The following is a 27722-nucleotide window of genomic DNA, read 5'->3' on the forward strand; positions in this document are numbered from 1 at the left end:
GTGAAATTGTCTGCTAAAATCAGGAAGGTGTAGAAAGATGTGAAGGATAGAAAAAAAATTACAAAGAATAAACAATTGCCGAATTAGGCAATGTAAGATGGAGGAACGTATAAAAAACACATGTCCCTAACCCAGGAGAGGGTAAACTTACCTTAGAAAAGCTACACTTGGCAGGCAAAGTGCACCCCCCAACAAACCCCATCTAAATTCATAAGCAACATTTAACCTTAACAATAGTTACCACCTATGTTGAACAGACTTTGACAGTTGAGTTTTAAGAATGTTTTTGTTACATATTAGAAGATTAGTTCGACCTTACGTGTTTCCTCCCTGAATATTAGCAATTATTTTATAATCATATTTCTTACCATTGTATTGTCAGTCTTGAATGTGCAACCAGTGTTTCTTGCTCATCTGTCAATGTCCAGGACACAATCCTAAGCCAAAACAGGTGGAGCCTCCGAATGCAGACATCGACTGTTTAAGTAGTTTGAACTTGTCATCGGAGAAAATATTGCTTTTGTGATGTTTTTCATTGTGATGCATGTGATATGATATCAGAATATGGCACGCTACAACTGTTATTTAAGTGACTGGTAGCAATTTATGACGTAACATATAAGCATATTTGCTTTTCTATTTTTTTCCAGTAATTAGCATTAGGTATCCCTGAAAGATTAAAATATTGGCTCAACATTTCAAGAACTAGAATAGAATGGCAGCTTCATAGGTTTCATACTGGACCTGTCAAACACCTCACATAAGTTGAAATGGTCAAAATGACTGGTCAACATTGTTAACATTTGTTCGTATTGTAAATGTAATCTGTCCACAAGAGTGGATGATCTGATAGCAATGATAAATATATTGCAAATCTTTGATCAGGTTCAAATTTGAAACTGTTTTAGAATGGTTTCTGTACCATCCCATATGCTCTCTGAATCTTAAGTGTCAAGATATGAATAGCCATGGGGAGCACATTTAATTTGAAAGTCAATAGCATGATTTTAGAGATATTTTGGCAGAACATACCTTGGTGACAGGCCCTTCTAAAGCAGAATGACCACAATGAAAGCCATACATACACAATTTTTGGGGGAGAGGGAAGCTGCCAGTTTTACCTAAGCTGCAACATTCTATTAAACCAGGGGGTGAATTATTACATAATTTAATAATGTTTTTTTTCAACTCCAAGCTATGAAATTGGGGAGGGCTATATTTTCAAATGTACAGATGAGTTACAGTTAGTGAATATGCAAGGTCATAATTAGAATAGTCTTCAGTCTTTTAAAAGTTCTATTTCAAATTCTGGACGCTAAATTAGGTGGTCTTTCGACAAATGGCAAAATGGCAAGATTACAGTCTCTGTGGTACTTGGGTAAATTGAGCATCTCCTATAAATTCTTTATAGAAAGAACACGATATAAATCTAAATCTTTGCAAATGGTCTTCTATAAATGTGGTCCTTGTAAAGTATCTGGGCCTTGGGCAACTGTCCCTCTTGCCTAGCCTTATTGCCTAGGGCTCTGATTTGGAGGAAAAGTATGTTATCTGAATCTTCTTATGCCCTGATGTCTCCATGACACAGCGTTGCCAGACATTTCTGCCACCGGAGTGAAATGTATTCAGCTTCCCTGATATGATGAAATGCAAAAAAAGAAAATCAATAAATCAGTGTTTTTAAAAATGTATTTTGACTTATCTGAATGGTGTATGTCCTTGTTAACACTAAAACCGATGACAGATTATTGAGTGAAAAAACACTTCCCCTCTCATATAACATTTTTTTTGCCGCCTGAAGGATTAATCTAAATATACTACCAAATACTCTTAACACACACTCATGTTAATATAAATTCCCTCTAAATTTTGAGTCTCCCTGTTAGACTTTTATTACAGCCATCATATTCACCAAATGCATATGTAAGCTATGTATTACCTTATATCTCATTGATTGATTTAAATCCACAATATGGTGGGATAAAATATACTATTTAAATCAATTACTACATTGAGTGCAGCTCCACACCAGCAGACCACTGGAATCCAGCAGATACAGAATCGTTGGAGGAGCAGAGAAAAATTACCTGATGCATACGGGTATTACACCCATTCAAAAAGTGTGCGTACCACAAGATACAACACCATTGGAGTGTATCAAACGCTTTTTTGCATATATATTGCTTATCCACCCAGAGGAGGGGATGTTTATGAGGCCTGAATACATATAAACACTGTGAGTGCATTATATAGTTATACAGTACGAAGATTTGTGCATAATACTACACAATCATTTTTTTTCTATTTTTTTCTTAACTTTGTTCAACTGGTATACACAAGCGCCCCTTAGTGATCCCTGTTCTAATTTTAAACACCCGGAGAGTGTTTTGTACGGGCTGCAGCTGGGTATACGTTGAAGCAACATAAAGGGAAGTATACTGATCATTATTTTTTCTCTATACACCCGAATTCACACTGGTTTCACACCTGTTTCTTTACATATATCTTGAATGAGCTAGCAAGTTCCTTCCAAGAGCTGTGAAGAGGTTCTAGTGTCATTGATATTTATATAGAAACAATATTTAATCATATTTATAATATAATGTTAAAAAGGCAGTGCCCCTCCGGACAGAGTGTACATTCTGCAAAAGAACGTGCAGTCCTGTGATTCATATACTATTATATAACACGGAAAGGTTTCTATGGAAAATACTTTAAATGGTTTTCTAGAAGCTTTTCTTGTATTATATGTACCTTTCCTTCTAACTGACAAAAGCTTTCTTCATTATCAATATTAGCATTAAAGAGGGTAAAAACTCAAATATGGTTTGGAATTTTAAACATAAGTCCAGTTATATAAAAGGTGAGATACAATTAGATTTGTTCATGAGACCGATAATCCTTTCAGACAAGTTTTTCACATAGTTTTGGCTCATTCATTTTTCCGTTTCCTGCTTTTGCGGTTTAGATGAAATTTGGGGGACATTTTGATTCGTAAACAAAATCTGTTGCCCCCTCTCTCTCTATATTCCTTCAGTCCTGTATGTGCCCCCTCTACTCTCCTCCTGTCTTGTATATGCCCCCCGTGGTCACTTATCTTCTGCAGCTGTTTCTGGTCTTCTCTGATTTCTAACTCTCTAGATCCAGAGATCATGCTGAGAGGGAGGGGAAGCAAGAGAGGGGAGGAGGGGTGTTTAGTATGTGAGACAGTGTCCTGCTGCATAGAAACAAATGACAGGAGGGCACAAACAGTAAATTAATAAATTAATCCACAATTTTCCTTACAGGCACTGAAATGCTTGATTGCCATTTGTAATAACTTTTTACTTTCAGGAAGGAAAACTTACTTTAATGAGAGGGTGGTGTGTATGTGGAACAGCCCCCCAGCAAAAGAAGCTTCTGTACTTAATGCAAAGAAATGTTTTACTTTAGTTTAATGTAATAGTCTTCCTTAATGTAAGAAAGATTTACTTTACTGAGGGTGTGGTGAACATGTGGAATGGCCTGCCAGCAAAAGAAGATTGAGGTTGGCAGGGCCCCTGAGATTTGTATTTATATTTAATGTAATAAAGTCTTCCTTGATGTAAGGAAGATTTACTTTACTGAGAGGAATGTGTGTATGTGGAACAGCGTTCAATAAGAAGAAGTTTGAGGTACATAGTAGAGGATCGCTTTGGGATGCGCGTCCCGAGGGTCCTGCGGGACCTGTCAAAAAACTTGGAGGCGGTTTTACACATGTTGCGGACGGGAGTGGGCAGTCAGACAATGTAACTGCGGGTCCCAGTAATCCCGCGCATTCCCGCAAAGCTGCCTTCGCGTTGCTCCCACACAGTGTCTCTTCTCTTGCTTCGCCCAGGAACCCAGGAGAGTCGCGTGAAGTGATGTAAATTCCCGTTTACATCACTTCCCAACCACGTGAAACTTTCAATACTGGAGTGATTGGAGTGAGTATAAAACAATAATTTTACTATTCAATATTTTTGTAAAAAATATAACATAATAAAAAAACAAGCATAACAAATTAGAATTTTTTTCTTACTTTGTCTCTGAACCAAAAAATGGTGGAGAACCTGACACATTCGACCAATGCTGGCTTCTTTAGACGTACTTTAAGGGGTTTGAAATTCTGTGAAAATTGAAATTCTATGTCTATCGCTGGTACATAGCAGGTTTGGCTCAGAGAACTTCTGGAGAAGAGCCACTTCTCTGATTCTCCGGGTCAACACTTGAATCCTCCAGGTCACGGGAGCCTCAGGGAAATGCTCTCTGGATTTGATAGCAGCTACAGTATTTTCTAGCTTCACTGGTTTCTTGTTCTTCTTTTCCCTTTCTCCTGGTACATACAGAATTCCTCTTTCAATACTGGAGGCTTCTGGATGAACCGTTGGGTACAGTCCCATTGATTGAGTCCCATGTCATACTGGTAGACATGCCTGGTGTTTGGCATGGATTGTCTCATAGAGTGGGACCTTTCATCATCCTACCAGGCCTGCATGGCATGTGATGTCCTAGATGCTTAGCAAGAGAGGGGTATTTAAGACTAATTGAAAAGAATTACTAGCATTCTTGGTGAGTGAGAGTTGTCTGTATTTCTGAAGTCTTATCAGAGTGTGGATCTTGCAACAATGAAGGTATTTGGTGACCATTCTTTGAACTTCTGGGTAAGGTAAGGTTGTCTGTAAGCTGCAATGTAGTTTGGATATTGGGAACTGTAGCACTCGTTATATTTAAGACACAAAACATTGAATAACCGTGTCTCCTCTGTAGTAGATGTTGTGAAGAATGTTTTAACTCTTGTGCCCCAATTTTAGATAAATCTTGGCAGCTTTAGGCAGATCACAACCTTTTATCATATTTTTGTGGGCACTTCACCAAAGAAGCATCTAGTCCAGCTAAAGATAAAGTATATTTTTAAAGAAGATTTATTCAGAATGACTAAGAAAAAATTATCGATTCTAAATAAATAAAATAAAAACAAGACCATTATTATCGATTCTAAATAAATAAAATAAAAACAAGACCATTATTTTTTGCATGAAAAGTCAAAGCTGATTTTAAGTCCATCATATATTTGCCTTATTCTTTGCTCTTCTTATAGTCAATGATGTGCTGGTTTAATAAACCAATAAAATGATTCTAGAATCGTCTCTTATGTTTATAATTTCTACTGCCCGTTAAATGAAAAATAACAGTAGATCTTTGTTCCAGGTATGATTTACTTTTAATGACCATGGTTGTCAATATTATAATGTAAACTGGACATAAAAAGTCATTTTTTTACCATTCTCTCTCTAACCTTGAAGGGTTTCAGGTATATTTGAAATAATACATCAGCATCTTGCCTACTTCGTTGTGTTTCCTGTTAGTTAACTTCATGGAAAACTAGAATTATGACAGTCTTTTAATAATGTGTAAGTTTAATGGTGATCAGCATAAAGACAATAAGCTATGTTACATCATATTTCATTTTCCAATTAAATAAGTATTCAGTAGAGCAGAACAACTTATGAATTCATTATCCAGATAAAATGCTTTGAGATGAGCCGGTAGTGTGACCAAAAATATTAGATGCAAATTAACATATGAATCAAAGACAGAACTTAATGATGCTCCCTGTGTTATTTATAACCTGGACAAGTGAAGGGTATTATAATTCCATTTTAAGCAAACATTTTTACAAAGATTACAAATAATATTTCATATTTAAATGCACAAAAGTAGCAATGCGGTATATCCAGAAAACAAGTGCATAAAATGTGGCTGCAGTTTGCAGCAGTCCAACTCACATAAAAAGGGAGAATCCAGGAAGGCAAACATTGCCAGAAGTCGGGTCAGAGCCAGATATTAATAAACTCCACATTCAGGGGGCTAATCCAAAGCATGGTTGGTGACCATGCTCACCCAACGGATTCTGTTAATTGTTAACCATCCCATCCCATTCTGCATGAGAGGGGGAAATGTGGTATGGCATCAAGTCTCCCAAAAAGTTTATTTTAATTAACCCTGATCCTGCTCTGCGGGAAGTTATAGGAAGCATGGGTGAGCTCTACTCTTATCAGTGGAAAATACTGCTCTCATATATATATATAGGTAAGGAAAGAGGGGAAGGACTCACTATGGGCGGCAGAAAAACATTTTCTAAGAAGGCAAGATCAAATTTGGGCTGTTTGTTGTGCTAGCTTACCCTGTGTTTTTGTCCCACCCTCCCTCCCTTTATTTTGAGTTGTTTCCTGTTATTATGTTCTTGATTGCTGTTTCTCTGTTTCTGTTCTAGGCATTTTTGTCACAGCTGGGGGGCGGTAGCTTGCCAGGTAGCCGGGGGGTGTTTTGTGGTTATTGCCACTGGTGTTAAAGTGTCGGTGGGAGGTTCCTGGCTGGGCATGTTTGCTGGAACCTCGAGTGGGGGCAGGGCATCACGGGATGCCCTCCTATAAGGTTATGCTAACGGTTCCGCCCCGGTTGGTCCTGGCAAGCTTAGGGGTGTTCAGTTGTATTTGGTTTTGGGTCATTGCCGTGTTAACACACCTTTTTTTATGTTCACAGATGACCTTAATGACCTTCATCCCATATTGGTGTCTGTGTTTTATTTGGGGGGTTAATTGGGTATGACATAGCCTGTGAGTCGAGGCTACTCCTGTCATATTAATTTCCAGTGCCAAACCTCAGCAAGTTCTTCCTTTAAAAAAGGGCTTTGCTAAATTAATTAAAGTTCCTAAATGCTACTTTCTTGGTTATATAACGTAATATACAGGGCTAGCTCAACACATTTTGCAGGAGAGATGTACAGGATTGACCATTCACAATCTTTTGCAAACCATAGTTGAATGTTTCACCTCACTTCACGTAATGAAATATGTCTTCAGTTATACAAACCGGGCATGGTATACCAAAAAGTATCTAACAAATTTGATGGAGAAATGTATGTTGTTGCTGGGCTGCAATACTTTTCTCCTTGGGGAGGGAATTGTCAGGCCACCAACACATGACAGTCCTAGATAAAAAAAAACTATAGATGCTAAATTAAAATATATCTGCAACATGCTTGATCAGCTTAACTACTTTCTGAATCATGAATATAGACATCTTATTTTACCCTAAACATATCACTTTAAAATTACTACCTTGCATTTGACTAACCTAAAAAGTAGATATTTTTTTGTTTCGAAGCAAAAATAAGGGAGTAATTTATCAAACCCCAACCTGCTGATCTTACCATTATGATTTATTTAGCAAATGTACCCTTTTCTAGCATTTAATTTATATTATGCAGTCTTTTTTTAACAAAAATATGAATCATTTTAACAATACACACAGCATTATTTTTGATAAATCACTTGATATCTATTAGTGGTGTATTATTTATAAACATTGCATTTGCAAGATGGAAAATAGTCTGTTGTAAGCCTTTCTTACTAACTACAGATGCCATTTTTGAAGGACGATTACTCGGAACACAATAAGATATGCCATTGTAAATATTTTATTTTGTCCAAGTTATAGTGACTACATCTACTGTTGTGCGAAAAAGAAGTACATCCACTTTTAATTCTATGGTTTTACAAATCAGGACACAATCATCTGTTCCTTAGCAGGTCTAAAAATTAGGTACATACAACCTCTGATGAACAACAACACATGACATATTATACTGTCATGATTTATTCAACATAAATAAAGCCATAATTGAGAAGCCATGTGTGAAAAACTCAGTATACCTTATGATTCAGCACTGTGATATGTAATTTGTTGTTGTTCATCTGAGGATGTAGTTACCTAATATTTTGAGCTGCTATGGTCAGATCATTGTTATTATGTCCTAATATGTAAAACCCTAGAATTCAAAGAGGGTATACTTTCTTTTTCACACGACTGTATGTCATGACTGTACTCTAACACTGTAACCACATGATGGCGCTAAGTTGCCTGCCCTGAGACTCCTAATGCATTCGTGTTGCAACTTTTGAGGATTTGCATAGGGAAGAAAAGGTGTCAGTTGTATACATGTGCAAATGAAACAAAAAACATTTAGGGTTTTGTTTGGCCTATTCATCATCGGAAAGTAAATTCCATTCATTTTGGACAAAAATCGGGGGGAGGCATTTTAGATTCGGAAACAAAATTCATTGTGCAACACAAACATTTATGCACACGCTCTTAGACACTCACTCTCAAGCTCTCATACTCATTCATGCTCTCACGCTTCTCTGAATGTCTCCCTATCTTCTCTGCTGAGCACTTCCGTTTCTGTGTCTCGCAGCTCCGCTTCAGTGCCTCACATCTCTTTGTTCAGCATCTTCTTCTCCTCTCGCTTATGTTCTCTTTTCTCTATCTTCTTTCTTCATCCACATCCTCCAGTCGAATTTACACCAAAATGGTGGAGCTCCTGGTGAAGTCCTCGATCCTTCAATCAGGGGAGAGAATGTCACCGGAAGCTCTGCCGAAGAAGAAGAAGCACACCCTTGCTCAGGGGAGGGCTGGCAGCCTAAGGCCTGGGGCGCAAGTCTAGTCAAGTGGCCTGTTGCGCCACCAAATCAGCACACCATCCATGCCCATCTTTTCCTGATTTTCTAACGCATATTGATGTAATGTGATGGGACTGGGAGTAAAATAATTTATGTTTAATACATTAAAAAACAGCTAATCTTTGTAACAAAAAAAAAAAAAATTAAATATGGAAAAATTGGACCCTAGGCATTTCCTTGGGCCCCTGCCACACTGACCAATGATTAGGGGAAGACTGTGAGAGTCAGTACAGTCTTCCCTCCGCCTGACCCTACTGTGACATTGAGAGGTCCTCTCCCCTGTAATCATCCCCAGAGTCCCTTTGTCCCTCATTCACTAAGCCACACCTCTCTTTTACTTACTCCCTGTAGTTCAGGTATAGATCAAATAAACAACACATGTAAACAGCACGTGCATGTATAGATCAACTGAATAAGAAATACAAACCCTGTATTTGCAGGTATACATAAATAATGTATGGAAGCATAGCATAGCAGATCAACAGCAGATCAACAGAATAACACACAAACCCAGCTTTGCAGGTACAGATCAACTGGAAATCACATAACAACTAAGCATTAAAGGTATAGATAAAACCCCCTAAATTACAGGCATAGATCACAAGATGCACCACCCCAAAGCCATCCCTGGTGTCCACACTGCCCACATAGAACCCGACCAGCACCAAGATAACATTAACAAATTACAGTCCATAGTGAGCCAACTTTGTCCCCAAACAGCCCAACGTGAGCCAATTTTGTCAGCAAACAGCCCGCCCTGACACCAGTACAGGCAACACCGACACCCAAACACACACATACCAGAACAGGCTCTGCCACATCAACACACACACACACCAGGACAGGCTCTGCCACACCGACACCCAAACACACACACACCAGGACAGGCTCTGCCACACAGACAGCCAAACAGACAGACACCAGGACAGGTTCTGCCATACTGATATCCAAACACACACACACCAGGACAGGCTCTGCCACACCTACACCCAAACACACACACACCAGGACAGGCTCTGCCACACTGATACCCACATCCAAAATGCTTTCCACACTGGTTTGCTGTTTCCCCCCTTGTGTATTGATGCCCCAGCCAGCCCCCCTTTGGTTTTAATGTATTTCCCCCACACCCTTATGTATTGCCACATGTGGATTTGTGCCCCCAGCCAGCCCCCTTTGTACATTATGCCCTTTGTGTATTGCCCCATGTGGATTTGTGCCCCCAGCCAGCCCCCTTTGTACATTATGTCCCAAAACCCTTGTGTATTGATTTATGTGATGTCCCCAGCCAGCCCCCTCCCTTGTGTATTGATGCCACCCTTTGCATTGTTAATGACTCATGTATATTGAACCCAGCCACCCACCCCCCACCTTTGTGTATTGGTTTATGTGGTGCTCCAACCACCCTGTTCTGTACTTATACCCCCTAGCCACCCCCATTTTGTATTTAAATGTTGTCCCAATGCACCCCCCCTTTGAATATGGCTCCCCTTCCGCCTATTACCCCAACTATTTTAAAAAAAAATTTAATACTTACATTTTTGCTGCCATCCTTCACTGCTGCTGTCCTCCAACGTGCTCTTCTACCTGTCACGAGGAACTGTTCCGTGTGACTCCGCCCCCTTGAGCGGCCCATCACATTGACGATGTGACGTGCCACTCAAGGAGGCGGAGTCACACGGAACAGGACACTGGGCGGCAATGTGGAGGCACGCTGGCCGCTTTAAAATCATTAATTAGTCTTACCGCCGCTTTAGGACTCACAGCCACATTGGCTGCAATGGCATCTCGGTGTGCCGCCCACTTCGGCCGGCCCACCACGGATGCTGCGGGCATTAAAGACGGCCCTGGCGTGGCTGGATCAGCCGCTTCTATTTTCTCTCTTACGGTAATATTCTTAAATGGTTAATAAATCATCATGTAATTCATTTTTTGTTGATTAGAGCCCTGAATTCCAGGTAAATAGTTTTAGTGAAATAAATATGAGAGGCAATGCGATGTAGGTCAGATACAGGCCAGGAAAAGTTGAATGATTGGTTAACACTAGGGCAAAGTTATCAATCTGGGAGTTATATGAGCTGCAGTAAAAATAAATTATATCTAATTTATCCCATCTTATTATACCACCATACACCTTCATGAACCTGTGCACAAGCTTTGACATTATTATGTGTGATTGTAGACTTCTATTTCTATACAAAAATCATTCAATAAATCTCTTCTGATAATAAATGCTCAGCAACATAATCCTTTATCAACATTAGCATCTCTTATCCAAGTGTAGACTGACACCCCTTTACTTTAATTGTACGGCAACGTGGATGTCATTTGTTACTTTCTTGAGGGATCCATATAATGCCAGGCTCTGCAATAATGCTTATGTATAGCGAGACACTTACCGATATAGCAATAGTCTGACTGCGTGTTAGTTATCTTCAATTTTAAATTGTCTCGGTTAACTGTTTACACTGTCTGCCATTTTAACAGCACTGACACTATATAAATAAATGCTATGTGGTTTTTCACAAATGTACAGATGGAGATATACGGGAGTTCAACTGGAAAGAAACTTTAATGCTATCACCATTTTGCATCATTCTTATTAATTTACTTATTTGTTCTTACTAGTGCTTTATTGTGCTTTCTTTTCATTTTTCTTTCCTTTTCATTAAACTAACCTGCAGGACCTCCAGACCACTGACTTCTGCATGTGGTTTTCACTACATTAAAATCATACTTCCCTAATTCCTACTCAACAGCCTGAGAGATTGTAACCTTGTCAGGATAAGGATTAACTCAATTTACTAGGCTTAGCAAAGGTTGCATATTCACTAAAAGGTGAGATGTTTGTGTGTGTATTAGAGTACCCGTAACTTTTTTGATACAGTATATTATGCATGTCCTCACCTCAAACTTTCACCTCCTACAATATATATATATATATATATATATATATATATATATATATATATATATTTAAATAATTTAAAAAAAACAAAGGTTGTGTCCCAAAACTCAATTGTAACTGACGATCACCCCCTCTTCCTCCACCGCTTCTGCTGCGGAACTAGAGAGGTGTTTAAAAATGAACCTATTGAAAGACACATGCATCTTTTTCTCCAAGATTCCCAAAACTAGTATAATTTCGTTCAAGACAGTAAATTAAGTTGTGAAACATGCCCTAACAAAACAGCCCGAATTAAATCTTGTTTTCATTTATATATAATCCCTCACTTTATAAATTGTTCTTGCTCAGTCCAAAACAAACTCACTACTGCATTTTAATTATGTTCTTGGAACATGCCATGATACTTTAATTCAGATTTTAAAATGTAAGCACAATAGGAAATACTAAGCAATATTTTTATCCTATCATTTCCACCACAAAGAAATCTGCTAACATTGCATTTTTTCACAAATTGCTTAAGAAAAATGTCTGTTAGACTTCAAGATAAATCAATAGCAATAAAAGATAAAAAAACAACTTCTTGCGCTTTATCAGCATTAGAGACATTATTCATTTATAGTAACTTTTTACATTACATAAAGCATGTCACATTTTAGATTTTCATCTTTTATGCTACTTCTCCCTCAGCATTAAGACTAAAGTATTTCATTTTTGTGTTGCAAGTTAGAAATAAAGACCTTGCTTTTGGAGGTCACCTAGCTGCAGTTAGTGATAAATAATAAATTCTACATAGCTATTGAAATGCTTTTGCTCAACCTTTTATGATCTGTTCAGATATAGAAAGAACACCGGTAAAGTCTAGAAATAAGATTGTTTGTGACAAAATAAGCATTAATTGTCCTTGTCTAGGACAAGGATTACTCTAGTTAGATTGTTACAATATACTTATTATTATTTTGAAGGACCAAACCCCAGTGTGTTTTTGTTCCATGGAAAGCTTGAGGGCCCTGTATAAAGCATGTACAAATTAAGATTTTGTTTCAGTCCACTTATTGATTGACCTAAGCATTATACAGGGCCAGTTCAGCTTCTTATTACAGAGAAATGTGCCAATAATGGTCCTTCATAATGCATTATGAATTCAGGGAGTTGAAACCACAATTGATATCCACACAGTAGCCATATATATATATATATATGGGGTTTACCTGGAACCCTGTTTCCTTGTGCTCAGTGTTAGTATCTAGGTTAAAGGTGACATTTGACCACACCTGCTCCCTGTCCCTTTAAAGTCTAGCAGGACTTAACCCTACATCTATGTATAGCTAGCCTGCTCACTGATATCAGCCATATCCCCAGGAGAGGGGGGAGAAGCATTTGGCAGCCAATCCTGGGAAGTTCAAAAGGTATGTCCTTGTCTCACCTATATTCACCCACAGCCCATTCACCATACAGAATACATATAGTATGGTATATTCATGTATAGTATATATAATGGCTGCTTTTCAAACATATCTCATTTCTGGATTACAGTGTGACTTGGGAAATAATTAACATACATGACTAATACAGTGAAGGAAAAAAGTATTTGACCCTGTGCTGATTTTGTACGTTTGCCCACTGACAAAGACACGATCAGTCTATAATTTTAATGGAAGGTTTATTTCAAGTGAGAGACATAACTTATTTGAAATGCATTATTCTGGATTTTTGTTGTTATTCTGTCTCTCACTGAGAAGGAAAGGGGGAGGTAAGCATGAAGTGGGACACCAATGGGGAGGACACCAGCAATGTGCCCATGGCTAAGCAAAATCGATTCAGTAGTGGGTGAATGTCATTACCCAGGGATCAACTGCTGGGTCTGCAGCCTGTGGTGGGGGTGCTTCTGGGTCTCTGGAAGAACCAGTCCCTGTGGAAGCTGCAGTTCCTGTAAGGCAAGTTGAATTTTACCTGTAAGATACTGCCAATGGGTCTGGTCTTCAATAGGTGGCTTGCAACGGCTACGTTGGGCATAATGTGCCAGCAGCATCACATTCGTTTAACGTGGCAGTTATGGGACGATTTGCAGGGATGGGAGGTTTTCCTGACAAGTTTTAATGGCAAGTAGTTGCTGCAAGCCCTGGAAGTATCCAACCCCGATCTTCACTTACTTACAGATGCAGTTGGATCGATCAGTGGGTTTTGTGGCTACCTTAGCAGATCACTGACTGGGCCAGAGGAATCGTGGATGGTGAGGCTCATTAGGAACTTCGCATTCCTGGAGCTCTTCTGGTTGCGGTGGAGCCATGGGGTTTGGCCCTGGCTGACTGCGGGGTGTTTTCCCATTATTATAATCTGGACAAGGTGATGGCTATCTATAAATTGTCAGCATAACCCCCCCCGGTGATTGTGCTGCTGCAGATGCAGGTCCTCCTCTGCCTTATGTTAACTATCATATGTAGGGCGAACCACAGCGTGTGGGTTTTGTAATGTAATGGATGCCCTTTCTTGTTCACAGTAGAGTTCAGGGCTGTGGCTTCCGTGGCGAATTTAGATAGGGTTGCATGTCCAGCAGAGTTATGGACACAGACTGAGAAGTCTGTGTCCCAGGCACAGGTCTGTGGCGAATGGCTTGGTCTGTAGCAGGAATAAGGTGGTTTCTGGGATGTCCCCAGGACTTGCTGTGGTTGTGGTAAATTTTTGTTTTAAAGCATGTAACATGCCTGATGTTTGAAATGAGTTTTTGGTTAGGCAGGTAGGTTAGGGATTGAAGAAGGTGCTATAGATCCCGTGATAATCAAAAACCAATGTCAGGGGCTCTTCTGTTGGATTTGTTTTAGGTGTTGGTGGAGGGTATGTAGTTCAGCACAAAGGGAATGCAGTGGGTACAGTTGCTTCCAGAGCTGATGCAGCTGTACTGGCTCTTTTGAGCTGCTGATGTTTTGATGATTCATTTAGGGGGAATGACCTGGGTAAGATCTCAATGTGGGGGCTGTGCAATGTTAGCAAATAAAATATGGTTAAACTGTTTGTGTTGTTTCCAAATGTTTGCTTAGTTTTGGCGGAGGCGGTGGCACGGAAATATTGGCACGGCGCACAACCAGAGGGCCAGGTTTCTAACTTTGATTTAGGGATAGGGAGTTTTATGGTTAGGCGTCAGGTATTTGAGCGGGATGCCGCAATATACTTCAGGAGTGATGGTGTCAATCTCATGGATTCCTGTGTCTTATTTTGAGACTATATTCGTTTTGGGGGCGGAAACAATGGCATTGTATTGGCCGGTTGTTGTGTTGTTTAGGATAACATGGTTCCCACTACCTTCATACATGTGTAGCTTAAAATGACTTTTATCAGAATACTTCAGGGCAGATGTTATGAGGTAGACAACATTTACTACTTGTGACTTCTAATATCAAATAGAGAATGAAGTTGTAATCACTATACAATCATAAATCTCGTAATTAAATAAAATGAAAACTGATAATGAGGAATTCATCAGGCGTGGTTAGCAATAAAAAAAAACAAACAAGACTCACAAAGGACTTAGTTGACTAAAATGTTCACCCCCATGACTCTTCTACATAAACATCAATACTCACCCAAACGTGAACTGGGATATCAAAGGCCAGTCCAGATGGTTTTATGGTACATCTCTTCTGATTGTACTTGCTTTCTAACATAGTTAAGAGCATATCACAGGTGCTATTTCATTGCCCTACACAGCCCTCTCCATTATGGGGCTGGGCCTCAAGGAGGAAATAGATTATAAATTCAGGTGGAAACAAGCTTTTCCCATGAGCTCCCAATGAGCTCCCTCACTAAGAACAATCTTTCAGCTGATTCAGTAAGAAGTGCACACTAATGCTGATAACGGACATGTAAACTGATGAGCTAATAGCTACACCCAGGATGAATAATGTGTAATATCTACAGAATGCACACCAGTGGTAAAATTACATTATTTATCTGTTTCATCACTATTTATCCTTTGCATTGCCACACTTGGCTTACTGCGCTGTAATGATGATTACCCCCAACTTAGTATAGTAAGGGAGATGTGATTTATAGGCTTTCTCAACATTCAGTTTTACCCTAGGGTTCTTGCACCATAATGAAACAGACACATAATGTGCACAGGGGAAATCACTCTATTACTGAGGTGAAACACGCATATGCTGCACTTGTGGTAATTGATATGGCTACATAGAAACATAGAATTTGACAGGAGATAACCTATGTAGGCTGTCCGTTTCTTCATGTAAAGACTCAGACCTTAATCAGCCCTTGGTCTTGTCTAAGATACAGGATAGCTTTATGCCTATCCCATCCCTCACTGTATCATCTTTATATCACCCAAAAGCTTGCAAAAGTGGCAATTTCTGATATTTAGCAATTTGTTTGTTTCATTGGGGACCCTCCTCTATTTGTGCAAACTCACAACATTTGTAAATTTTGTTTAAAATAAAGTAAGTGCGAATCCTAATTCACAAGTCTAGTTATTATTATAAAGTCTACAGATATGTCTGGTGTTTATTGGGTGTCAGCATTAATATGTTCGATAATATGTCTTCTCAAAGGCCATATTCTCAAAAGACCAGTGCAGAACAGAAATTTGCACTGGGATTGTTGGTTCCTTCTTGCTAAGGAAATTTGCCTTGCATTTTGGCTCTAGAATACCCGTATGAGTAGGATCAGACAAGTTGAAGGAGATTTTTCCTCTGTAATGAGTTAACGCTTGAAATGCTCCTGAGTAGGGGCACACTGTATGAAAGGCTATTAAGTGGTTATGCGTTCTCACTTGTTGATATGTGGATCTCTTGAGGTCCACCACAAGTGTAAAGTGAGTCCAGATGTGGATCTCCTATCTCATGTGCACCTAGTGGGATGCCAATCACATACAAAGCCCGTGGAAGCTGAACGGTACATCCGGAGTTATTGATTGTGTCATGCATTTTGCATTTTGGTTCTGGACCGCCTATGTGGGTAGTATCAGACTGACATGTTGAAAGAGAGCTTTCCCCTGTAATGGCACAAGTGAGCTACGATGCATAGGGGGATACCATAGGGCAGACTATTAAGTGGCTGTCCGTTTTCTGTTGAGTTGTTTTTAAAGATTTGTGTATGTGATCTATTTGGATAACCAAAATACTTTTAGGCATTCTAATATAATTTTCATTCATAAGTACCAGTTTACTACCCTTGCCTACTGGTTTGAGTATCAGATCTTTTTGGCTGACTAATTCTTTAATGATATTCCATTCATGATAAAGTCATATTATTTTGAATTTTAGGAAATCTGGATTCTAGATTTTCAAATTGTTTTTAAAATCTGATTATCTTCCTAAAGCAGACACAGTTTTTTTAAAGCGGTTAAACGAAATTGTGACACACACACACCAACATTTTACTTTTTTGACCTCAAGAAACATAAAAAGGGAAAAGGTTGATGTCTATAACCTGCAAACAGCAATCAAAAAGAGGAGTTGAAACAAGAAGCAGGCCTTTAGAAAAATATACTGTATGGTTTATTAAGTGTGGTGGCAGATCATTCCTTTGAAGATAATGTTGATGCATAAGTAAATTCAACACACACAATGAACATAACTATTAAATTCATTAGGCATTAGTACCAACACATGGGATGAGCTTGATAATTGCCTTTAATGGTTACAATCAGGCTGTATAATATGTGGGGCTGTCTTTAGGTGAACCCGTTGTAGTATTTCAGCCGCTCACACTCTGTGAGCTGTATGGAAGAGGGACTGCAGATTCACAAAGTGTTAGTAAGATGTGTCTTAGTGTGAGTGTCTGGTTGTGTGTATGTTAGAGTGTTTTAGTGTTAGTGTCTGGGTATGTATGGTTGGTGTGTCAAGGTGTGCGTCTCAAGGTGTGCATGACTGGTTTCTCTATTTACGTCTGTGCTTGTGTGAATGTCAGTATCTGACTGTGTGTGTGTGTGTCAGTGTCTGCGTGTGAGAGTGTCAGTATCTGTCTATCTGTATCTGAATGGGTTAACGCATGTTAAAAATTAAAAAAAAAAAAACACAAAATATTTTCATAAAAAGCTGATAGCAATTAGACTATTAAATGTTTTTGAAAGCGGTTTTAAAATATAATGTCATAGTGTTCACTTAAATAGAATGCATTTCTAATGTTTACAGTCTCCTTCTGTTTATAATAAAATAGAGGGTGACAGACTAATATTAGTTTTCTTGAATAGAACAGTGGTTGATCATTGATAATGCCAGCGTGGAATAACTATGTTCATCTAGTCCTTTCCAAATCCTTTGTAAAAAATGTATATTTTAGATTATATTAACAGCTGGAATAAATGCACATGTCCTGCATGTCCTTAGGTAATAAGACACCTGTGGTGAACTGTATTAAGCTGAATTGTGCACTGTTTTAGTATTATTTAGTTCCTATACCTCCCTTTGTGGTACATTATCATACTTTTTGATAAATAAAAGGCTTCAGTTTTGAGCATTCTCATGCAGTAGTTTCATAAAAGAACACTATCAACTTTTTTAGTTTTAATACCAGTCCCATAAGGCCATGTATTTTACAGTGGGAAATATTACAAGGAAACTTGACCGCACTGTCAATTTGAAATTCAGCTGGTCCAGTGTAGTTTTTCAATTTATCCTTCAAAGTACAAGATATATGAGATGTGTTGCACATATATTTTGTCTGAATTTGACAGATTACTGCTCAGCTTTGATCTCAAAGCAGTATGATCTTCAAAGTCACATGTTTACAACACCATCAAAGCTGTCTTCAGCAGTGTATCCTATTGCAGACCTTGATATTGGGGAGTCCATAACAACTTTGTTACGTATATTGTTTTCAGTGCAACACATCTTTCGATTCTTCTTTACTTGATTGAGAGGGCTTGACTTGATGTGATTTGGATTGCTGATTGTAAGCAAGTCAGGGAGTAAGATTGTATTTGTCACAGACAATAAAAATATGCACCAAGATGACCTTCCATCTCATTAATTTTCTCTGAAGGCATCATTTGCCTCCAGCTGTCATGGTTTTGGATCTATTTCATTTTACAACTACTAATTGTGGAGGAGTACATTGGATGTTGAGATTGTTCATTATAATATTAATTTTTTAGTTAAACATTTAGAAGTAAGTTATGCAATAAAAAGGTTTTACTTCAAAATCGAGATATGAAGGTAGTATTTCTCACGTAGACGAGTGTCTATTGTATCCAGAGCATCCAGAGCTTGTATTTGCACCCAGAGCTTGTCTGAGAAGCACCTCTCCTTTCAACACTATGATCCCATTGAGAAAACAACATTACATTTTAAACATGGAAGTCCCAATAGTCTCTTAAAAAATAAAAAAAATAAAAAATGCCGACACTTTGATAGCCTGTACTTTATGTTCCAACTTATAGAAAACTTCTTCATAATGATATACCTCTAACGTGTCCCTCTTTAGGGGCAGCAGTACTAGCCAGTTTCTGAATGTTCAGAATGTTTTCTGGGTATGAGTATATCAGTGTGTTCTAAAGGCCTAGAAGACATAATAATGTGTGTAGGAAAAGAAGAAAATTGGTTTATAAGTATGTAACTAAAATATATTATTTTTGTAAATACCTTACTCAGTTATATCAATGCTATCAATCGATACCAAAGTCATATAAAAAGCCTCACACCTCCAAACACAAAATATGTTGGAAGTTATTTAATGGTGTTGGCTACATGGTACCTGTCATTTTGGTGTAAATCTGTAACAGAAGGCTGTTCATTAGACAATGCACCATATGTCAAATAAAAAATGTAATTAGTAACCTCAGATGTTCACTGTCTACATTCAGGCTCTGGCAAAATCGCCATCTAGGTTTGCACTCCCAAAATCCTCTCAGTGTTTCCTTTCAGTTATTCCTAGTTTTAGCTGAATGAACCCACCCACCATATGCCTTTATTTGTTGGTTTCATATATTTAGAGAATAGCAGGGAAGCGCCTAGGTTTAAAGTCACCCGCTTCCATAACTAACACTCAATTTTGCTCTAACCCTGACTATGTTTTGCAATTATAGCCATTATTTTGTGCATTTTCACCTCTTTTCAAGCTTACACCATTTTCTTGTAAGCTTGTCATAATTACAATATTAAAATAAAACAATTGGCATTGGCATGCAGCAAGTTTGGAAACTGGCCATTTCTCAAATTGTCAGCCATACCTCACCAATGTCATTTTTAATACCATATCATATTAAATATTAACTTTCAAATATATATATTCTTAAGCCCTTGTGGAGATAATAGACATTAAAAGGTTGAAAAACACCAATTTCTTTAAGCACCATTACTAATTCCTTTAACATGAAAGCCAAAACTAGTATTTAATGAAAGTTCATGTATGCTTCTTAGCTAAAACAAAGGCTACATTATGTTATCCTCATGAGTTTCATTAATATTTATGTAAATTATTTTTTGCACTAATGCAATTGATGATAAATTGTGATTACACAAGCGGGACGCCCAATCTGGGCCAAAAACATGATCCTCTAGGGTTTTTACTAGACGAGGCAGAGGTATCTTATAAAATATACTGGTAGACTCCATTTGTACAGTTGATACTGTTTATACACTGTTCACAGGTCACACATTTTGCTGTAAGAGGCAACCTCTCAAACAAAAGCCTAGCTCCATCTGACCACTGACTAAACAAATGATATGGTCCTTGCTATGCCAGGTGCTCTAAACTAACAAAAATGTGTGAAGGGGTCAGGAAGTAAAGGAGGGATTGAGTATGTATGTATGTAAGTTAGAACGAGTGTGGATGTGTGTGTTAGCATGGTTGTGTATGGGTTAATATGAATGTGTATGTGTAAGCGTGTGTGCTAACATGAGTGTGTATGTTTTATAATGAAAGCATTTTAGAGGAAGTGTGTGTTGGCATGACTGTGTAAATGAGTGTATTAGCATGTTTGCAAGAGTGCATTAGTGTGAAAGTGAATGTTAGCATGTAAGGACTTACCAGGAGTTTGAGACTACTTGCAGTTGGCACACACCCTTTCAAAATATCACTGCTCAGAGTGGCAGGATGAAGAATTCACTTGAGCAGTGAGAGTGTGCCCGGGGGCAATACAGGTACGTGGTACAGACAGGGATTATCCAGAAGAGGTCAGGGCCGGCAGAAAGGGTTCATAAACTGTGTAGCAAAGCAGAGGTGAAAGTCAAGGAAATCAGGCATAGAATAAAAGCACATCCAGCAGGAAAAACACCAGATCCTGGGCTGGAGGTGAGGCTGACCTTTATGAGGCTGACCTTGATGAGGCCAGGTGTGCTGATAACAATGGCTTCATGTGAGGGACGTGGGGTTCAGTCCATAGCAGAACTAGGTGACATCATAGATGTAGGTATAGAACCCCAGTGGATCAAAGTTTAGCAGTTCAGAGCCCAGACAGATCTCTTAAAAGGGTAACCACGCCATGCTATCTGTAGGACTCTGGGTGATGTCTGACATAGCATCAGTGTATATGTCTAAGTGTGTATTGGCATCAGTTTGTGTGAGAGAGAGTGTGTGTAAATATTTGTGCCAGTGTGTATGTTAGCAACTTAGGGGCAAGGACCCAATGGAGTCACTTGAATTTACCTGCCCCCCCCAACCCCAGGATAGAAGGTGCCAGCCCTCCCTTATGCAAACATAGTCCAACATACAGTAACAGACAAATGCTAACACCATGAATGCATTACACTTTGCAATCATACTTGTGGCACATGAGAAAAGCAGTCCACTCATCTTGGTATCCTCACTTATGACACCTTACTACATCTTATATGGAAATTAAAGTCCTGCTGTACCCGAATCTGCAATGCAGGACAATATGATCAATAGCACTTTGCCATGGGCTACAGCAGAAATGATGTAAAGCAACAAAATAGCTGAAAACGCTCATTATTTAATGTATTGCATGAACCCATTGTTACATTGTTAAATTTTACTGTAATGGTACATTTAACTAATGCTGACCTACAAGGTTTCCTCCATGCTCTGTACTATCACAAAGCACCAACATCCATAATATGCTAACATACAATGAAACCTTCCTTTTCAAATGATACAAAGGGTATGATGGCTTAAGGAACATCTGTTTCACTTTGATTTAATTGATTTATAGTACAGTAGAAAAACGGTGGTCTGCTTTTCCCAAGTAAAAATGAACATATACATCATAATTAAATATGACAGTAAGACTATGGAGTTAATTTAAATCTTAAAAATAGAGTCATGTATAAACATCCAGCCACATAATCCAAGAAACATTTATTCATTTATTTCCCATGAAAATGCAACATATAATATCAGTCAACACAGATAACACAGATAAAACATGTGCCTCTCCCCATGACCTTTAGAATAGGAGGGTTAAGTGCTTGAATTAAACCAACAAATCAAATAAAAAAGACATATGCCTGTCTAGCCTCCACCCATATGTCCAAATGGTAGGAGAGAGAGAGAATGGGTGCAACCTGTCTTTCTTTCCTTAGCTTGAACAATCAAGGAATCCATTGGTCCTAATCTCCAGGCAATGGAAAATGGCTCAATACAAACTTAAAAGAGAAAAAAATGATTGGGAGCACTGTAAAGGAATGTTGTACGCTTCCCTGAACAAGTGGGTTTTGAAAGTTGCATACGACGCAGAAAGTCTGAGGGAACGGGTAAGGGAATTCTACAGGAGGGAAGCGGCACAGGTGAAATCCTGAATAATAGTGTGGGAAGAGGTAACAACAGTAGAAGATAGCCGCAGGTCGTGAGAGGAGCAAAGAGGGCGGGTAGGGGTGAATTTGGATAGGAGGATAGAGATGTAAGGGGGTGCCGAGTTGTTGAGGGCTCTATAGGTCAGGGTTAGAAGTTTAAATTTCATTCTGAAGGGTATGGGGAGCCAATGAAGTGATTGTCATAGTGGAGCAGCGGATGTGGAGCGGCGGCAGAGAAAGATTAATCTAGCTGCAGTGTTGAGGATGGATTGAAGTGGTGAAAGGCGGGAGAGGGGGAGACCGGTTAGTAGGCAGTTGCAATAATCCAGGTGGGATATCACAAGGGAGTGGATTAGTAATTTGGTGGTATCTTGCGTGAGGAAAGGGCAGATTCGGGAGATGTTTTTCAGGTGCTCGAAATAGAAAAAGCCCTGAACCTACACTAGAGGACCTACCCAGGTTAGAGCCCCTCACTCTGAGGAGGAAGACAGTGAGCACTCTGGAGACAGACCGCGGCCACAATTCATCATCTGCACGACGGGGGAGGAAGCAGGAGAAGGTAAGTAACGAGCACCCGCTAGAGATGCTCTACAAGATTCCCACAGACACACTCCAAAATCGTGTGGAAAGCCTTCACACAAGAGTGAAAACTGTTATAGCTGCAAAGGGTGGACCAACTACGTATTAATGTCTATGCAATGTCATAAACGTCCCTGTTGGTGTAATGGTCAGGTGTCCAAAATGGGTAACACCCAGAACTTACTGACCTATAAACCCTTGACTCATTACCCTAAGCCCACCTCCTCTCACAGTCAGGGCCCGCTCTGCTGAGCTGTGCGGTTCTCCACATGCTATATTCTCAGCATCTTCATGCATTTTTTTACATTCTAGATATCTTGTTGTTTTTCTATGGGCAGATATGTGAACTCATTTATTCCATTTTTTCTCCCAACCATACTCTTGAATTAGATTTACCTGGTTTCCATATTTCCATTGTAAAACTGGAAATTGTGTTCTGGTGGCAGAAAAACTTCCATGCTTACAATAACTGTAATTCTTTAAAATACAAGTAAATCAGATTTAGCAATATAAAATGAATTTCAGCAAGCACATCTGTTGTTACATACGGAATTTCAACGAGTTTGACTGAAGGAGCCAAATATGAAACCTCTTGAGTATATCCACATATTAACACTTTAAATATTTCTGTAATGATAGCAGCTAATAATATTGTATCCCATTAAATGTAAAAATATTTATATGATATATCTAATTTTTCTTCCATAAAAAAGAGATGGTGGTCATGTGGCTCTTTAAAATACAACAAATGACTTTTAGGCACCTATACAGGTTAATACAGGAGGCACTACAACAACTCACATCTTTCAATGAGTACAGCACACACTATAATCTTCTTAATTACACTTGTACCACTTTGTTATTGCTCAGCTCAGCATACAGTGTATACAGTAAATAGTAGACTTGTGCATACGTACTCGGATGAACATGAAAATGAACACGAAGGGTATATCGAACATATGAACATGGCGGCGGCAAAACGTATATGAAGTCGAAGTCACACAACATGAAGAGTCTTTGTTTACTAATCTCCCTGGTACCTTCTTATCAGTGGAGCAGACAATGTGGCTGCTTGCTACCATGATAACCAAGGAATCTGTTTTGAGGTCTGCTGCCATGCTTGAAAAAACTCTGATACCTGCTACCATGCAGGGATCAGGGATTTTAACATTGCAAATGTCCCAGCTTTAAACAATCCTCTAATAAAAAAATATAAAATAATAACAATAAAATAAAATATAGAGACTAAACTTGTACATTCGAATTTGAAGAATTGTAAATTTACAGAATTTTGGCAAATTTGATGATTCGTATGAAGCCATGAAAATGAGCCCAAAAGCTAACAAAAAACAAAGCAAAAAGCTCAGAATCTCCATCTGAAAACTGCAAGCCCTTTCACTCACATATTCTCTTACTCAATATCTTGTTTTATGTTAATGTTTGCTTTTGCTGGCTATATCCAGCCCTGTGTGTGAAGAATAAATCAGTCTTCGTTTTGGTTATACCCTACACTGAGTCTCGGATAGTGACTGGGAAACCGGGGAAAGAGTGTGTTGTTCCAGGCTAACGGAGCACAAGTCAGGGGAGGTCGTCGGTTGCACTATCCAGATTCCTGACAATCTGCATCTTCATAGATATAACCTAGCAGGAACTTTGGCAAAAATGATGTCAGAGGAGGTTGGGAAACACTAAAAGAGATAGTGAAAGAAAATGAGTAAAAATGTAAGAGCGTAGGAGTAAATGTGGGAACCTGACAAGAATTTTGTTCCCAAATTGACAATGCCCCCAGATGTTCATCCAAATCAAACGGGCAGGGAATGTAGGTCATTGTAAACGAATGAGCCAAAAAACAAACTACATTTTTTTTTTCCGAATCATTTTTGGCCCATTTGCACATGTCTAATAGAGACTATGACACGTATTTAGATTTAAAGGAAAAAAAAATGAAAAAAGAGAACAAAAACTCCAATTGCCTTGAGATAGAATTATAGAACAAGAATAATACAGGCTGCTGCTGGTCCCTGTTACTGATCTGCTACACATCTGGGCAAAAAGAACACTAAATAAAAAAGGTGATATTACATGTAACAATATGAACCCCAAAATAGATTAATTGTATAAACTTTATTGTGCTCCCAAATGCACAGGCACAGTGCAATGTGCACTTAAACAAACATCTAACATCAGTGGCGGAACTACCGGGGTCGCAGGGGTCGCGACTGCGACCGGGCCCTGGAGTTCTGCCAGTCAGGGGGGGCCCAAGGGGCGCCGAGCGGTTGCTGAAAATGTGAGAAGGGGGGCAGGGAGGGAGAGGGTAGATCTTGAGAAGGGGGAGTAGGGAGGGAGAGGGTAGATCGTGAGAAGAGGGGGGTAGGGAGGGAGAGGGTAGATCTTGAGAAGGGGGGTAGGGAGGGAGAGGGTAGATCTTGAGAAGGGGGGGTTGGGAGGGAGAGGGTAGATCGTGAGAAGGGGGGTAGGGAGGGAGAGGGTAGATCGTGAGAAGGGGGGGTAGGGAGGGAGAGGGTAAATCGTGAGAAGGGGGTTAGGGAGGGAGAGGGTAGATCGTGAGAAGGGGGGTAGGGAGGGAGAGGGGAGATAGTGAGAAAGGGATAGATGGGTTGGGGGGGGCCCTTAACAGATTCTCGCACCGGGGCCCTGAGGTTTCTAGTTACGCCCCTGTCTAACATAAGTGGTAAAGCAACATACCAAGTGTTGAGCACACACTAAATATATACCAGAGAAGCTATCTATTTGTAGCCCGAGCATCAGGCAAGTACATAAAGAAGAAAAACATTATGAAGAAAAATAGTGCAATGTAATAAATAAATAAATAAAATTGGACCCTTGTCTGATATGTGTATCTTAAAGCTGTTAGGTGTAGTTAAAGGTCAGCCCACAAACGATGTTGATACCAATACACAAGAGTGCATAAGGAGGAGAGAGGAGAATCAATAGTTAAAAAAATGATATTTAATGATAATCTGGTCAGAAAGCACCATATATGTATTAAGGGTATTAAAATTAACCCCTAAAACTGAAGGAGTCAATGCTGCACTATTGTAAATATTGATTAACATATTTCCTGAAGCTGCATGTGGCAACTGGGATATGATTGCTGGAAAACTGCATTGTTGAGTCTGTATGATCACTCCTATAGAAGATATCAAAGACTCTGGGAGCTCTGTGTTACTGTTGCTGGAATGCATTGTCTACCAGGCAGACATCAGCAGTGTCCTCGCGATCGCCACAATTGTGGAGACGTGGGTAACTTTTTGACCATGACATACCAGTTATGTCCCTGGACCTATGAGAACAATTTGGCATGATGTACTTGGTATGTATTTGGTCGTGAAGGGATTTAAAATGTGTTTTTCCATAGACAATGGTTACTGGCTAAATTAAATACCTTTCAGTTAAAGCATGTCTGTTTATCAAATATTTCATTTTACAGTTATATACAAAAATAATACATATAATTATGTATCTGTTTGTAATCATTTATGAGAATTAAAATATCTACCACTTTAGGAAACATAACTTACGTTAACACAATTTTATTAAAATTATTTATAAACCCCTTAAGGACCAGGCTGTTTTTTTAATTTTTGTACTCCTTGTACTCCTTTTTTTTTTTTTTTACATTTTTGTGGTGTTCGCGTTTAGCTGTAATTTTCTTTTCTCTCGTTTAGTGTACCCACAAAAATATATATATATTTTTTCAGAACAAGAAGAACTTTCTTCAGATATAATTTTGTATCATATCATGTAATTTGCTATAAAAATAATAAAATATGGTGAAAAATTAAAAAAGCCCTTTTTCTCACTTTTATTTGAAAAATATTTTACTCATCTACAAAAGCGTAGTTAAAAAAACTCTGCTAGACTCTACTATTTGTCTCGAGTTTAGAAATACTCAATGCAATAAGTACAAGTAGCATTTTATTATTTCAAAACCATTTTTTTTTCCAAATCTGATCATTCTGTCCCCATGTGCTATTTTGGACATCTTTGAAGCCAGCCCTTTCAATTTGCATTAGCAAAGAGTAGTAACCCTTTGAATAAACCATGGGTAATTTTTGTAAGAGCTGTCTCTATAGAATATTGGGAGAGGACATGCAGTCAAGGATATGTAGTCAAGAATATGCATTCATGTCTCATAAGACTGAAAGGGGGATGAAACCGTTCTAACAAACACATTTGCATATACTGCACGAATAGTCCTCTTATGTTATGTTCTTGCTGTTGTATTTTTAAGATATCGATTGAATATTGAATGCAAATAGCCTCAGGACAGAAAATCGATTCAATTATGCTAGTTATGCCGCATCAAGGTACAGCTTCCATGAAACTTTCAAAATATCCCGCAATAATACACTCACTGACTGACAAAAAGCAAATGCCATAGGTTGTTTTAGTAAATTAATTCAGTTATTTTAAAAGCTGTGACAGCAACAGTTTTCAATTATTCTAGAAAAGTGATATTTTTTCTTCTCCAAAATAAATACAAAATTATTGACAACATGTGTTGTATATATACTTCTTGAATCTACCTTAGAATCACTGATTGATGGCCCACCTAAAAAAAACACAATTGTGAATAAATAAACTGAATTTGTATGGTATCTTGTGTCCTCATGCATGAGAATTAATGCGGTTTTCTACTGTTCCCTACACTTTGTTTAAATCAAATGGTGTGATGTATAGATGTAGCTATCTACTGTATTACCCACTGTAAGCAACATACAATGCCATAAATAATTATAACATCATGACTGAGCTTTTTGTGTGTGCAGCTCTGATACTTATTTCTTGCACATTAACATTGATTTGACATAACCTTTTCCCTAGCTAGTTTTTGTCATAACTATTAGATGTGACATCAATCTTCACCATAAATTTCCCTTGGTCAAAAACCAAACTTGTTTTGGAGGACAGATGACCTGTGTGTGGGGCAGGGGTATTTATGTGGTTGATGTACACATGTCTGAGTTAAAAATGCAGTTATCCACCAGC

Source organism: Spea bombifrons, chromosome 3 (genome assembly GCF_027358695.1).
Source record: "Spea bombifrons isolate aSpeBom1 chromosome 3, aSpeBom1.2.pri, whole genome shotgun sequence".
NCBI lineage: Eukaryota > Metazoa > Chordata > Amphibia > Anura > Pelobatidae > Spea > Spea bombifrons.